At 37.0% G+C, this 15,615-nt stretch overlaps 1 protein-coding gene across 2 annotated transcripts in view; it reads right to left on the reverse strand.

The window, feature by feature from the left end:
* The window catches only part of LOC145498197 (uncharacterized), a 358,759-nt gene that overhangs the window by 142,635 nt on the left and 200,509 nt on the right, over positions 1-15,615 (reverse strand). The gene's annotated exons all lie outside the window — the stretch shown is intronic.

Consider the following 15,615-nt stretch of genomic DNA (forward strand, 5'->3'; position numbering starts at 1 on the left):
AACTGGGGGCCGCCTATGATGGACTAGCATCTCATCCAGGGAGAACAGGAATACAGTTCTTTCAATAGGATCTGAAGTGAGTGGCTGCTCTGGTGTAACAACTGTCAGAAAGTATTAAGAGGGGCCCAGAATAACTTCCTCTAGGGCGGGAGGGGAGTGGGGCTGAGCCGGGATGGGTTGGTGGGTGGGTGGGGGGCGTGTCATACCCAAATACTATTTTAGTATGAAGAATGAATTACATGTAACATGATCTGAGGAGGTGTTCTACATTCCGTAGGAAATATGACAAGTTATCAGTGAAGTTTAGAAATCAAATAATATTTACCACAAATGACTACAACGTTTGCCATAGATCTGTCTTTAGCAGTTTCAAAATTAAAAGGGTATTTTTTTTAAATCTACATGTATTCTTGAGTTGAGTCAATTTAAAGATTGCAAAAAAAAGAAACAATATTGATTTGAATCATTCACCTTTGTTCTGTCTGCATAGGTCCATTTCATTGACTTGTAATTCGAAAGGTTGGTTTATAAAAGTTGTTTAAAAGTTGAACCCCACTATAACTCATCATTCTTTCAGAAAATATGTGCTAACATGGATATGTGGGTACAATGTTTATCACCCTTGACCCCTCTTGAGATCCCTTCAGGGGAGGGGGTGTTGGATGCTACAGATAGGGTCAAATCTTCTAACAACTGACCAGTCTTCACCACCTTGGTAAATGGAAAACTTATTTGCCCAAAACAATTAACTTGGTCTACTCCACCAAGCACGTAAATGACAAGTATTCAAGTCATACCCCCAAGAAATATTATTTTCCACTATGTCAGCTATCTAAAAACTTCACTGCATGTACTTGTACTTGAGAGTGAGATTAAAACTCATTGTTACGACAGGGGTTTTTTCTCTCACTTGCTTCAACTGCTGCAATGGCTTTTTCAATTCAACAACTAGAATTAACATGACAGATAATCTCTGGCATTAGGAAAAGTAATATACTTGTATAGATGTATTTTTTCACAAAACATAAACCATTTCCATACCTGGGCAACTGTTATTACTGAACTCTTCATTGTAAGCTTAACAGGAACTATCCTAGTATGGTACATATACATTTGATGATGGAAACTGAAATAAATAAAAATAAATATTATTTAAATAATTTTTAAAACAATTTAACTTAATTAGGGACAAATGGCTCTTGTACAGTCTTATACTAGTGCAGTGCAAGCAACCTGCACAGCAAAACATATATTGCATCTCAATAGCCTCAAACAGTTAATTTTTGATTTCAAATTATGTATCAAGCCAATAAGACAAGAGATAAATTATTTAGAAAAATGACTCAGTTACACTGAAGAGGAAATCCAGTGAGCGGCAGTAGGAGAGGGGGTCGGCAGGGGTGACAGAAATGAAAGGGGCATGCCAGAGCTTACCTGCAAGGAGTTAGGGAGAAACTAAACCATCTTCTTTATGCTCTGTTAACAATGAGTGAAGGGAAACCTCCCTCGCTGTGGGGATGGGTTTTCCAATATTAAAACAAAGGAGCTTTGGCACTTGCTAGCTCTTAATACATTCTGGAACTTTTATATGAGTACGAATATGAGATAGATGATCAAGCCCAAACAATAAAAACTGAAAGAACGGCTGAGAAATAGCAGTTAAATGAGCACAAAGCAAACAAACGCCGGGCAAACACAACCCAACCAAACAAACATATCGCCAAAAGCACAGACAGATGCCTACACACTACAAACAGATGCCCAACCCCCCCCCCCCCCCCAAAAAAAGAAACAAACCAAACTGAATGAACAGGCAAATGAATGCAAACAAAAACAAGGCTGAACACACCCAAATGGAACAAACAGCTGAGAGAACAGAAACCAACTGTACTATCAAACTTCTTTTAAACCTGAATAATTTATAAAGGAGAAATTATTTAGTGCTATGATAAGCAATGAAATTAACACATACATGTACAACAAGCTGAACCAATAGCAATGATAGCAAGGGAAGGCTGCTACATGTATCTAAGAGTAACCAGCATTTTTCCTTTAAAACTTTATTGTGACCTTTCAAGGAAGCTTGCTAAAAGAGTTTTTATGAAAGCAAGTTCATCTAAGTTGTCTTTCTTAATTAATTCTTCAGTGACTTTGAGCTCATCATGTACAGGTACTGCACATTGCAATATTATCGCATTCGCAGAACACAGTTCATAATCTTGGGTGTCCTGTGGTGTCAAGGGTTACCTCTTTTGACATGTTTTTATTGAACATCTGCATTTTCTGCTCCATTTTAAATGTAATACATCATGTGTGCATTGTGTCATGATTTTTGTTGTAGTATGAGCAAGTCTGAGCATTGTAAAGTGGATATCTAAAGATTACCTCATGGTTTGTAGTTAATTTTACACATGTATGTTCACGAACACAACCTTGAATCGCCTTGGCTTTGGGATGCTAACCGTGGTCTCAAACAGTTATAGTTTGATTGGCTGCATTATTTTGTTGATTAGCTCCAGTCGTGACAAATAGCTTGGTCTTTATCCAGTCAAATATTGTCGGTAAAAAAGTACTCTAAAGGCATTAGATCCAGACTTGATTGTAGAATATCGGGCCACTCATTTGCATTTCATTAAATTTGAATTGTTTCTTCTGTTTCTATACGACGATAAAGTTGACAGTTACTTGTGATAACACATTGTTCATGGCTAGTCTTACACAACTCGTTTCGTCCCAGCCAAGGGACTCATCAGAGACCTTTCTGCTTGGCAAACTCGTTGGGCATCGCGCCCAAAGTCCCGTTCGCTAACAAAATGACGACAGCAATCTCGCCTTACATGTATATCGCATAAGGATTCCCGACCGCACAAATTCACGAGTGAAAATTGACAACTGTCAACTATATTGTCAATTTTCACTCATGAATTTGTGCGATGAAACGAGCTGCGCAAGACTAGCCACGAACAATGTATTATCACAAATGTTTCTATACGCTTCGTTTTTAGAAGCATTGAGGGATATGTTAATAACTAGCCTGGTGTTGTAAAGTCGCTCATTGGAATCAGTCGTACAGAGTTTGTTTACAACAAACGCACACGCTATTGTAACTGATTGTTTAAATTTGTGCTTCCAGCTTAGAATAATGTACGTAAAAAATATACTGTTACAAATAAGGTTTTATGCTTAAACATTAATAGTTTATGTGAAAATATTTAACACGAAATTAGAAGGCTAATGTAAATATTTGTGAGTCTATGGAAACAGGTGCCGTCACGCATTGTATCAACAAATTGTATTTTATGGAGCTGACTGGCATGGACTTTGACACTATGATATATGATTTTATCAGTCTGTAAAACCTCCGTTGTTGATAAAAAGAATTAATGTTGATTTTAGCAATAAACACAGGTTGAAAGTCAGCTAGTGAAATCATAAGGTTAATATATATTAATGTGACGGCGTCGAACGCACTCATAATCTTTGACTACTACTAGTGAACAATGTACTGCAGCTGACTTAAGGTTGGTGAAGACTAATGTAAACACTCCTTCAGGATGGTCGAGTAGGCCTCAAGAATCAGGCAAGAAAGTAAGTCTGGTAAGGTTGGACTTTATGCTCCAAGCCACAGTAGTCAAGTTTGAAACAGTTACTTGCCTAGTGGCTGTAAACAAACCTGAAAAGATGTCAAACACTGTTAGTAGAAGTATATATTTAATAAAGATATTGCAAGATTTTCTCACCCGAGTAACTGATATTATTGAGCTTTTTTGGTCACACTTTACAGCAGCCATTCTGGTATTTTCTATGATAGAATCTGAAATGAAATTGTAAAGCAAATAAAATATTTCAAAATTCATTCAGAATGCAAAGGAAATGTATTTACTGCACAAGGCAACAGTTCTAAAAGCCAGAGGAATTAGCTTGTAAACACCAAAATTACTCCCTGCCATTCAAGTGCTTTAGTGACAGCTGTGTATCACATGTGCTCATCACTAATGGAAAATAAATATACAGTGACAATCAATAATACAATAGACAGAGAATCAATCATTCAAAGTGATATGCCAGCACTTTTTTCTATCTCTTTGGTTATGTAAACTTTATTTCTCTGTGTGAAATGTGTTGCAATTTAGGAATGTTTATAAAAAAAAAAATTACCAATGAAATATTATTAAGGGACAGTGCCATGGCCTGTGCATGTGTGATTGCATTCTCATTTTGGCTTGATGATTTCTCTCTCATTCCTTTTTAGAGGGATTTAAAAAGGAGATTTCTCAACACTATATCATTTTGAGGTCACTATTTTAAATGACCTGTACCACTTGCTGTGTTTCTGACCGTGCTGGGCTGCAGCGTGATCTTCACACTTCACCAACTGTTAAGTATCCCGACTTAACAGCTATTTTTTTTCCTCCAGCACAGTGTATATCATCACAGAATGCATATTCTGCATTTCATAACAATTTAAAACATAATACTGTATTTCACTTTAGTTACCATTAAATTGCAAGACAATCCATACATCTTTCGACTTGCTGTTGCTATGTGATTTATCTCATGTAAGTACTAATTACATTTCACCTGCATATTTCCACAGATTCCTATGTACATTTATTTTAATATGCCACTTGACTTGAACGATACAGTACATGTAAATATATGCAGATTCTTTAAAATGTAACAATATAGTGTGCAAGATATATTAAATAGCCTTACATTCATGTCATTTTTGCCTGGTGAGTTTGGATGACTTCAAGTGTTTAATTAAATGTCGGTTGGCTTATGTGTTCACACGGATAAACTTCAAGCATTTGAACAGTTAGCCAAACTTTTCAAACAGTCAACTTTTCGATCAAAGGGTCACTGACTTAGCACATGGTCAGTAAACCATAAGTGCTTGAAAGTCTCTAAAGCAATAAGAATGATTCTAATTAATCATCAGAAAACTGGATAAATGATATATTTCAAAGCACACGAATAACTACTTAGGTTGGAAATTGTTTGGATGTTGAATTGTCAAGAAAACAAAAACACAATTTTGCCCGTGTTTGTTTCATTGAAGTCATCATCGTATGCAATGCCTATCCAGAAACATTTCCAACCAAATTCCATCGATATAAACGAAGTAGCCGGCAGTCACAAATTATTTTGAAGAAACATGATTTACTATCAGTAAAATACGGTAGACGATCAAACTTGTTTAATAGCGCAAACACACTCCGAACTGTTACATGCAATTCACACGCAGGGATCGGGATGGACCTGCGCCATGAGCATATGGCACATAAAGCCATGAAATGGTGCATTCAGAAAGTACTCACCGGGCCTTCAATGTTCCCCAGCCGTGAAACAGCTGATAAAATATGCACTATTTTGTGGAATGGATTTTCATTTGTGAAATTTTCAGTGTAATAACGAATAAACACGCAAGAAATCACGATGCCTTTGCTCTTTAATCGACATTATAAGAGCGTTTGTGGTTCTTGCGTTGTGGTTCTTGCTCAATCCATGTATGTGCTTTCTGTTTTCAATGATAGAATCAGGTGATTTGAATATGTTTTGCATGCTGTAATTAGCCAAAATAATGAGCCTCTGAAAGCGAAAGTTATGAAATTGGACAAGACTCGGATATTATTGCCATTTTGCACTACGAATGCCGGGTCCACCAAAACGAATTGTGATCCTAAAAACAACAATGAGTTCAAAGCTTCCAAGCCTTCTAGTTTTTTGATGAACAAAAATTTCAAAGTAAGTGGCTAACTTTGTTGCCTTTGCTTGCTTACTAACCCTGAGGGGGATGCTGTGTACTGTAAGGTCTGCTTAAAACATGGCAAGAAGAACAGTCGTACTATGACCGCCAAATATAAAACATTTAAAACAAGCAGCATGACGAGACATGAGGACCTTCCAGATCACAAACATGTGTTCAAAACATGCGTAAAAGTATAAAACAACAACAATCAAGAATTACGTATCGTTTGTCGAAATTTTTTTATGGTCCATTTATTTACCCTAATGGCCCAAACTTGTCATAAATGACCTATAACTTTCCAATGCCATGGGCTATAGGCTCATTTACCAGTTTTACCTTCCCAATCCCTGCTCAGGTGACGCAAGTAAAAAACTTTTCCTGGACAGGATGGGGGAAGTTTGCTCATAGCCTGAAATGTCAGTCCTCAGACGACGACTGACATGCCTCTCAAGCTAGAAATATACTGTCCACAACCTCAGTATGATCCAACACAAAATAGAACACAGGTCACTGATTACCAGAAAGGTATGTTTGTTATAATCTTAAACAAAGTGGGACATCGCATACCATAGTTTTACGTTAATTCATGTGACCCAAACACAGCCATTATTAATTGTTTTCATTCAACTACCACAGTGACTACATGTATATTTCAATTCAATGTTTTTGTTTTCAATAAAAAAAAGGAAACAAAAATATATACTAAGGCAAGCTAACTTTAAAAACTTAAACTGCAACAAAACACAACATAAGACAGTTGGAAATTGAGCATTCATGAACGAGACACCAACTTGATTTTTTTACATGCATACCAAGGCTTTCTGTTTGGCTTGATAAATTGTTTTACTGTTCTTTTCTGTCTGTCTTCCGAACTCTGTAGCTTCTGGTTAACTTTGGGTGCATTCCTTTGAGGTGGATCTGGATCACTCGGATCATGCTGCATCAAAGGAACCGATGAATCCATGACCAGTGTGGATTCATCAGTTCCTTTGATGCACCATGATCCGAGTGATCTTGGGTCACTGATCCTGATTCAGATTACCGCAAAGGAACGCACCAGTAAGCTTAAAATGTTTTTTTAAATGTTTTTATAACGGTTTTATAACGGTTCCAAGACTTGAAACGGATACGGGAAATATATGCTTCCAGTTGATTTCTTTATGGATTGCTTTTGCCATTTAAACAGATGCTTGGATTTTTTAACGGATTGCTTTTGCTGTTTTAACGGATACTTAGATTTCTTAACTGATATGTCTTTCCATTCTAACAGATGCAAAGAAATTATGAATAGTTGCAAAAGCCATTTGAACCATTTGATTGTAATGTAAGACACTTCGCCTAACGCTTGAAATGGTTTTCATGAAACGTTTAAACCGATTACAAACAGATAACAAATGGATGATAACTCAAAATAGTACTAGTACTAGTACCCAGTCTACCTATAGGGCAAAATATGCTCTGGAGGTCTGTCACATGTCATCCCATATACATACATACATACATACATACATACATACATACATACATACATACATACATACATACATACATACATATCCACAAGATTTGCCCTGACTTAAAAATTAAAAATAAATTTGGGAGAATGATTATGGATTCAATACACAGTGAATGATGACACAAGGCAGCCCAAAGAACCTTTGATTTGACCTGGAACTAAACAAGGCAAAAGACAAGCAAAAGTAAGCTTATTGCAAATTGATGTAAACATGACTTCATGGTATATTTCGGTTGCAGCAAGGGATAAAACATTGAATTCTTTACCTCATGAGATAGCTGATCATTGTGAACAAGCTCTAACTTTTCAAATTTGAAGGTTACTCCAACTGCAGTGTCTCTATAAGACTGTATGACATGCTGAAGTAATTCTTTCCCCTCTCTCATGTTGAAATTGGAAACTTGAAGAAGTTCTGAAAGGCAGGACAATTGAAAAACTGAGCAGTGATTAACCGAGATAAAACAAAGTCATTTAAGCTTAGGCCCGGTTTAAATTTTACGTGTTACATACTCTGAATTTAATACTAATTTGGGTCGACTTGAATTAAGTTCAACATTTGATTTAAACTTAGCATTTTTTGTGCCAAATAAAATTGCTGAGCGCGAGCGACATGTTCATTCCTAGACTCTGTTTCAAGTTTCCCATCAAGAGGGCTGACAATGATAAGGAGCACATTTTGCGTTTCGATCATTCACACCTTTCAAGTACCATTTGCGCATAGAGGACGTGCGATTTACAATGTGGATGACAGTGCATTACTTCTTATACTCTGATTTTCGTTTCACTTTCCCACTCAAATTCAAGTCCATAGACTTTGCTCTCCATCTTCTAGTGAAAAAAGAGAAAAAAACTTTGTCACACGCTACATTTTGTCTTGCCTTGCCTCTTCTTCAAATTAAGTAGAGCATCTCATACAAAAAAGCATTGCAGCATGTCAAGCCAGTAAGTTTTATACTCTGCTGAAGAGAAGTACAAACACTGCATACACTATTTTATCTTTTTCTCAGCTCGTGAGCGGATGCAATTCAACAAATCTAGCAATCTGATTGGTTCCTGGAGCAGGCGGAATTTTCTCATCCGGACCACCACAGCGGGCGGAATCCGTCGAGTTGATCTATTTTTGTGAACGAATTAGCGGTAATCATCAATCTTTCGACCTTTTTACACTTCCATCGACAATTAATCAATGCAAATTTATCTCTATTCACCTTTAAATGGCAAGGAAAGTCACTGTAAGTAAATTCAATTGAATTTTTTGAAGTTGTTTGGCTGTTTGTAGCTTGGTGCTGTAATTGTGCATAATCCTGTGTGTCCTTTTCTGTACAATTTTAAGTAAAAAATTGAGTCAATTTCAGTCAGGTTTACCTCTCTGATCGTTGCTGTATTTGAGAGAATTTCTGTGGAATACACTTAACAAATTTCCTCGCTATTTGCTACTCAATTTACGTTAGAAAACTCTGATTTCAAGTGATTCGCAACAGCTGACAGAAATTGTTTTTGTAGTACAACTTCAATCTTTGCATGAAATTTCACACTGGAAAAACACTTTCGCAGAACTCAACTGGTGAACTAAATGCAACTAACATAAAGTAGTTCAAAATAAATCTGTTCAATCTTAAATACATCTTTCTTTGTCTAGTATCGGAGTTACTCGCTTGTTCACTCGTTAGATTTTTTAAGAATGGTTTGTAGATGGCGCATAAGCCAATTCAATGACAAAGTTGCATAAACAAACCCACTTGTAAGCCAATTTACTGCAGGAATAAAAGATAAACATGTTATTGGCCAGCTTATGGTCGGTCCGTATCGTGAAAAACTGTGACGTCAGACTTGAAACTGCTGCCCTTGGCCTGCGACCTTGGGCAGCATTTTCAAGACCTTGGTCACAGTTTTTCCCTATACGGACTGACCATACAACAACAGCAATAACTTTATTTACTCATACATCTACAGTGCCTTTATATCAATGAAAAGTATAGACAAAGAAAAAAGTGTACTATATGAGTCTGGAAACTGAAGTAACCAAGGGTTTTCTCGTCAGCTTCCCGTTATCATATTGCCATATTGCCATTACCCTGCATGTCATGTAGCATAGAACGGTTTTTGCTTAACAGCCGAAAAGTAATTGGTTTTCCATAACTACGTTGCACGATTGGATTGAAGCAAGAACCACACATACTAGCATCCTCACTAGCCTTCCATCTACATCTTCTACAATTGCCACCAAAAATTCCCACCAGCTTGTTGGGCACATGTCATGCAGCACAAAACTGTGGAGTAATGCATTGGTAAAATATAGTTTAACAGAATTTATGAATTGGATTCGGCACATGTAAAATGCGGCATTTAAATCAACTGTCAAACTCCAGTCGCATATTTGACTGGATCAGTCGAATGTTCAACTGAACTCACATTTAATAGACCATTTTACAGTTGTCTACTTGGTGACCTGGCCTGTGAATGGCAGCGAGGCTAGAGGTGGCCTTACTTTGGTACAGACATCTCTGCTTTTGTCATGTCAGTGCACCTGGTTAGCATTAGAACAACCTGATTTACACAACAAATGCCAGTACTGGTCAGCAGTACCAGAGTTGAGCATGCTCTTGAGCTGTCGCCGTGGTGCCCTATTCATTGTCCTGTTACTCGGCTGTTTATAGTTTCACTGTGGTTTGATTAAAGCCTTACACGAACTGGTCGTTCCTTGGTTCTAGTGTTGTACTATTTACTGGCAAAAAGCAGTGAGGTCTGTATCAAAACAAGGTAACCTCCAGCCTCACTGCCATTTAAAGATCAGGTCACTACGCAGACAACTGTAGAATGGTCTATCCAAATAGGTCGCATTTAATTGGTTTAAACGTCGCATTTTGCATGCTCTTAATGACGGTGCCTACTTTTGTTAGTGCGCACATGTTCTGTGCATCACGCAAGGCATGGTTTAAGCACCACACACACACTGGGTTGACATTGACGCAATAAATTTTGCTACCAAGTACACGACTTAAATGAAAGCAAAATTTTCCTTCTGTGACCAAATCAACTACTTAAAACAGGAACACCAGAATAGTAGCATATCGCTAACCACTAACTGTGTAAGTCTTCCAGCTGAAAAACTAGCTGTTATCTGTCAGAAATTTAACTGAAATCTAACTGTAAACATGTACCTGTAGATGGCATAGAGATATGCAAATGTTTCACTTACTGGGGAGGTGACAGGAAAAAATGTAACGGGCATTGTAATAGTTTTCACAAAAGATCAATAACTTTAAAAAATGCATGGTTACCCTACATTTTATATTATGAAATGGAAGTGGCAAGCCTATTCAACACATGATTAGTTTGTGGTTGTGAGCTAAAGGTATTTAGACTGTATTTTAGCTGAACCAGAGGAAGGCTTTCAGAGACAACTAAAAGCGCTGTTGCAACAATTTTGTTATTAAAAACATACTAAAAATGTTTTTTTGTTTCCTTTTACAATATACTGTATCTTTATAAATGCCTTTGCTTTTCTGTATGTAAAGGCCTAAACAGGAATTCTAAGGAAATCTGTGAAGAAATATTCTTTCCTTCTTTTTTCAGAAAATGCTGATGTCAGCATTTTTGTAGACATTCAAGGCTAATTATCTAAAAAAAAAGTGTGGCTACCCAATTTTTCTTTGTGGATTCCAATAGCCCTTGCAAAGATCTCCTTTTTCCATGTGGTCCTAACCTGACACAAAAACCTTTGTATTTAGTAGACACCGTCCTTAAATCAGCAATTAGATTCAGTATATGTAAAATGCAACGTTTAAACCAGACCTTAGCTTAAGGTGGCTCCCTATAGTTTCAAGATTGCATGCATGCATAGGACAAAAGCACAAGTAATCTGCAAGTGCTCAAAGGAAAACGCAAGTGTTTTTCGATTTTTATGACGTCAACATGAGCACAAAAAGCAAAACTGACAGTGAATTTTTTTGCATTTCTTCAGTGAATTTTTTTTTAATTTGGCTCAGTAGTAATCACATGCAATTCCTACAAATTACCCTATTTTTGTTAAAATCTGTCAGAGCTAATCTAATATATTTAGAAGAATGACAAATTACAGAATATTGGAAAAACCATCTGAACAACCTTAACTTTTTACCAATTCAAAATGTCAGGCAATATTATTTCCATGATGTGGCAAAGTATGACAAAATTTAACCACAGGAAAGTATAAACATTAAGGAGTTTAGGCTGAAATGAGGAATAATAATATTATATTTATTATCTGCCTGTCATTAGATGTGATGTTGCCATGGTAACGGCCTTGATCCAAAAATTGACAACCAAAAAGTAAGCCTTGTTTTAACAGTACCCATACTAGTAAATCTCTACAGGGAAAACTTTTAGAGAAATTAACAAAGTTTCTTTTTCTAACTCGCACTCTATAGGGAGGGTGTTGGTAATTACTCTAGGGAACCACCTTGAGGGGGTCTTATACTCTCGGATATAAATTTTTCTCCTAAAAACCATTTTTTCGAAACATGAACATTCAACATTCCTGTTCATTTGAAAATCGTATTTTGAAACGATTTTCCTCTTAAATATACTCCTTGATTTACATTTCAATAGAGAAATCTGCACACTGGTAGCTATATTTCAACATAGCAACACCCATACCAACCATTGTTTACAGTCTAAAAGTACTCACAAAATGGATTCAATTCAGTACATTTTAATGGTACTTTAAAGCAAAGCTTTAAAGATGTGTACTTATGAGAATTTTGCATCATGGTCCTGAACATTGTTTCCTCTACCATCTTATATGCTCCTTGTACTTGGTTAACATTTCTGTGACTGGTGTTTATTCAGGTATTCAATGGAACATTTATGCGAAACCTTTCGATATACCCCCTCCCCTTGCCTCTAACCCCTCCCCCCATTCACAAGACTAATCTGGGCTCTTGGAGACCGAAGTAAAAGTTTAAAGCCTTATTTCTCAAAATGACCAAATAGACCGATCATCAATATCTCGCACATGATATCTCCACTGGGTTTTAACCGAATGTTGTCAAATTTTCAACATCGGTAAAGGACACAATTATCTAGGTCTTAAAATTTGCAATTTATGAAATTTCTTTCCCTGTTATTTAGTTAACATAGTTATTATTAGTTAATATTAGTGTACTTTTTCCAAATTTCACGAGAAAAACCCCCTCAAAACACTGCTTTCTGAGGTAAACTTGTCTCCTGGACAACTTGCTTACGGACAGGATGAACTTAATCCCCAGTATTGCATTGTGCATCCCTACTGCGCGTAATTTCACCCGTGATTAGCGCGCGCACATTGAAAAATGACGGCTTTTTCTTTACAGCTGGACCTCACCATAAAGGTAAATCATCATTTTCTCGCAAAGGAGTATGGTGACCTATCATTTTTTTCTGTTGTTTTGAATTGAGTAATAAATTTCCTGAGTGTGTAATATAAATATGGGTCAATTCTCAGTGTAGAACAAAAAGCAATCATCGGAAACATGAATTTAGCAAGAAATCGGGACTATAATCATGGTGCTATTATAAGGATTTATATGGGTATAAACAAGGTGCTGTTGCTCCTAAACGAACATGGGGACCCCTCATTTTTATTTCAAAATTTAAGTTCCTATAATATAAACAATAAATCGGTTAAGTTTCACAAAAATCTCAGTGCAGGTTCTATTTCAGTGGAATGACCTTAATTCCATGCTTCTCGAACCATTCATTATTACGTTACCGTGTTTATAATGAACACCACTTTTTAACACTTAGGAGCTAGTTATTCATTAACTATCGTGCCATGTGAAAAGGAAAGCTCATTTTTGAAGTCAGAGTGCAAAGTCCTTTAACGTGGTACCAAAACTGTTCAACAGAGTTGTTTTGCAAAAAAAATGTTTTTAAGGTACAAGACCCCCTTAAGTCTTAATTAAGCTTATGATTATTGTAAACACATGACTGTGACATATACAGCTAACTTGATCAAACCTGTAGTCACATAAAAGTTCATACCTTTTGCCTGTTTCCTTTTCCATGGGATAACAAATTCCCCTTTCTTAGATAAAGAGGCCCATGGACGCTGCTTTCCTGCATCATTTGGTCGGTCACTTCATTGCGAATTTAAACGTACGGCGAGCGGAGTGTCATCTTCAGAAAACTCTGAGCTTGAACCGTCCTGAGCTAGACCTCCTCTATCAATGTTTTGATCCTTGTCTGATTTGAACCCCTTCGGAACAAACATTTTCCTCAACAACAGTTGACTTGTCCTTAACTTAGCTCCTCATGACTTTTGTACGGTCTTAATAAATGACTTTTCGCTAGAAATCACTGCATTCCTCCTAAACGACCGCGTGAGACTGATCAAGTATCGGGACAAGCGCGCGAATCACAGTTCCTCTCCCTACAGGGTAGAGTGAGATGATGCGGAAGCTTCTAAATTCACCAAAACTGCCCCAAAATCTTCTATCATGCAACTTTAAAACAATAAATCTAAATTTTTAAGTCTTTTAAAACACATGTTTTTGAAAATGCTTATAAAGCAACCTAGTCATTTGTCCTGGTTTTGTTATAGTATCGATACTGTCCCTACTCTACAGGGTGTATATTGTTATGTTACTTTGTGACCAGGCCTTGTTGATGATAAGCAACACCAGAAAACCGGGACACCGCGGAAATACGTTTTTTGGGGCGCGATACAGTATTTTGCTGGTCAGCGGTACACCTTAACAAAACTACAAAATGCCTGCAAGTTTTACAGTGTTATCGCAGCGAGTCTTGTCGACAGTGAAAAAGATACAAAACTTAGAGCGCACACTGTAAACTTAGCTTTTAAACTCCGCTCATTTGTTGGATAGTTCTCAGTTAATATTATATATTGTGCCAAAGCCAAACTGAACTTGCACACGGTGTGAAATTGTTGTTGTTTCGTGAAAGTTCATGCTCGCAAGGGGCGAGCCAGTGGCAATTTACGTTACGATGTGCGCTAAGACTAAAACTAAGCAGCTTTTGTGTTGCTGTAGCGGTGTTATGAGGACATCAACTTCTCAAGTTTGTTGAATTGATGGGCTTGAACCGTGTGAATCGGTATGTCAACGGCATTTCGATCAAATTCGTCGGGAAGACAAGCTCGTGTTCGTCCACTTGTTCGATTGGGGGCACTCGCGTAAGTAAACACGGTCATCCTGTCTCCACTCGGTATCACCAAATTATGGACGAAGTTGGCCGAAATCGAAGCAGTGCTTCGTATAAATCTTGGACATGTTGGTGTAACAAGTGTAGGACTGAATCCCAAAAAGGGTTCAAAATCTGGCCTCAACTCGGGGAAGAATTCACCGAGGTATGTTTTATCATAAAATATCCAATTTTAATTATACTGTACTTCAGTAAGCTTGAGGCTGGCGAAAATAAAATTTTAAATTTTCATGTTTATTATTGTTTCTTTGTTTCTCGTCATAATTTCGAATTGTTGCAGTTCTGTATTTTGCTTTTAGCTTCTCTAAAGTGTGAAAATTATTTTAAACTAGTTGCATAGCTATTAGAGTTTAGAAAAAAAGTTATTTAGCTATTAGAAAAAACCACAAGAAGTACATGACATCTAATTATCTTAAGATGGCAGAAGACATGGAATACAAAGCTGTTAAAAGGGTAATTAAAAATACATGCATATGTTATTGCAAGACAATGAAATTACCATAAGATCTGGGTAATAACAACTTCCAATTGAAACTCAATAAATGAATTTCATTTTTAGTTATAGATAGGCTATCCCCCCTGTATTCACACAGCAATCTTCTGATTGAAAGGCCACCCAGATAATGTCTGACCACATTACCTTAGAGCCTGAGACTGCATAACTTTCTAAGATTAATTGTTTACATATTACTATTATCTGGATTTCCCAATAGAAAACTTCTTCTATTGTACATTTTTTTCTATTTTGGCTCAGCAAAATTAACAAATGTTTAACGCCAAAGCGTGCACTATTGAGTTATGGATGCACACGGGAGGTTGCTAAGCACGAAAGAAGCGTAAGAGTCGCACGAGGCGATAGCCAAGTGCGACTCTAGCTTCTTGAGTGCTTAGCAAACCTCCCAAGTGCATCCATAACTCAATAGTGCACGCTATGGCGTTTACCATTTGTTTTATAACATAACATTGAGACATTGGAACGACAGAAGTCCTTTAATTGAGCTACATCACACAAAAATGTTCATGTAGCCTTACATGACAAGAGAAAACAAGCGCGCCAAAATTTATTCATGACAACTGACTGCACACCAGTAACTCGACAAAGTTCCATCTTCAGACAACTGTGAAGACAATTTCGCATTTCTGGCAAAAGAACGTCGACCATTAC

Source organism: Orbicella franksi, chromosome 9, assembly GCF_964199315.1.
Source record: "Orbicella franksi chromosome 9, jaOrbFran1.1, whole genome shotgun sequence".
Lineage (NCBI taxonomy): Eukaryota > Metazoa > Cnidaria > Anthozoa > Scleractinia > Merulinidae > Orbicella > Orbicella franksi.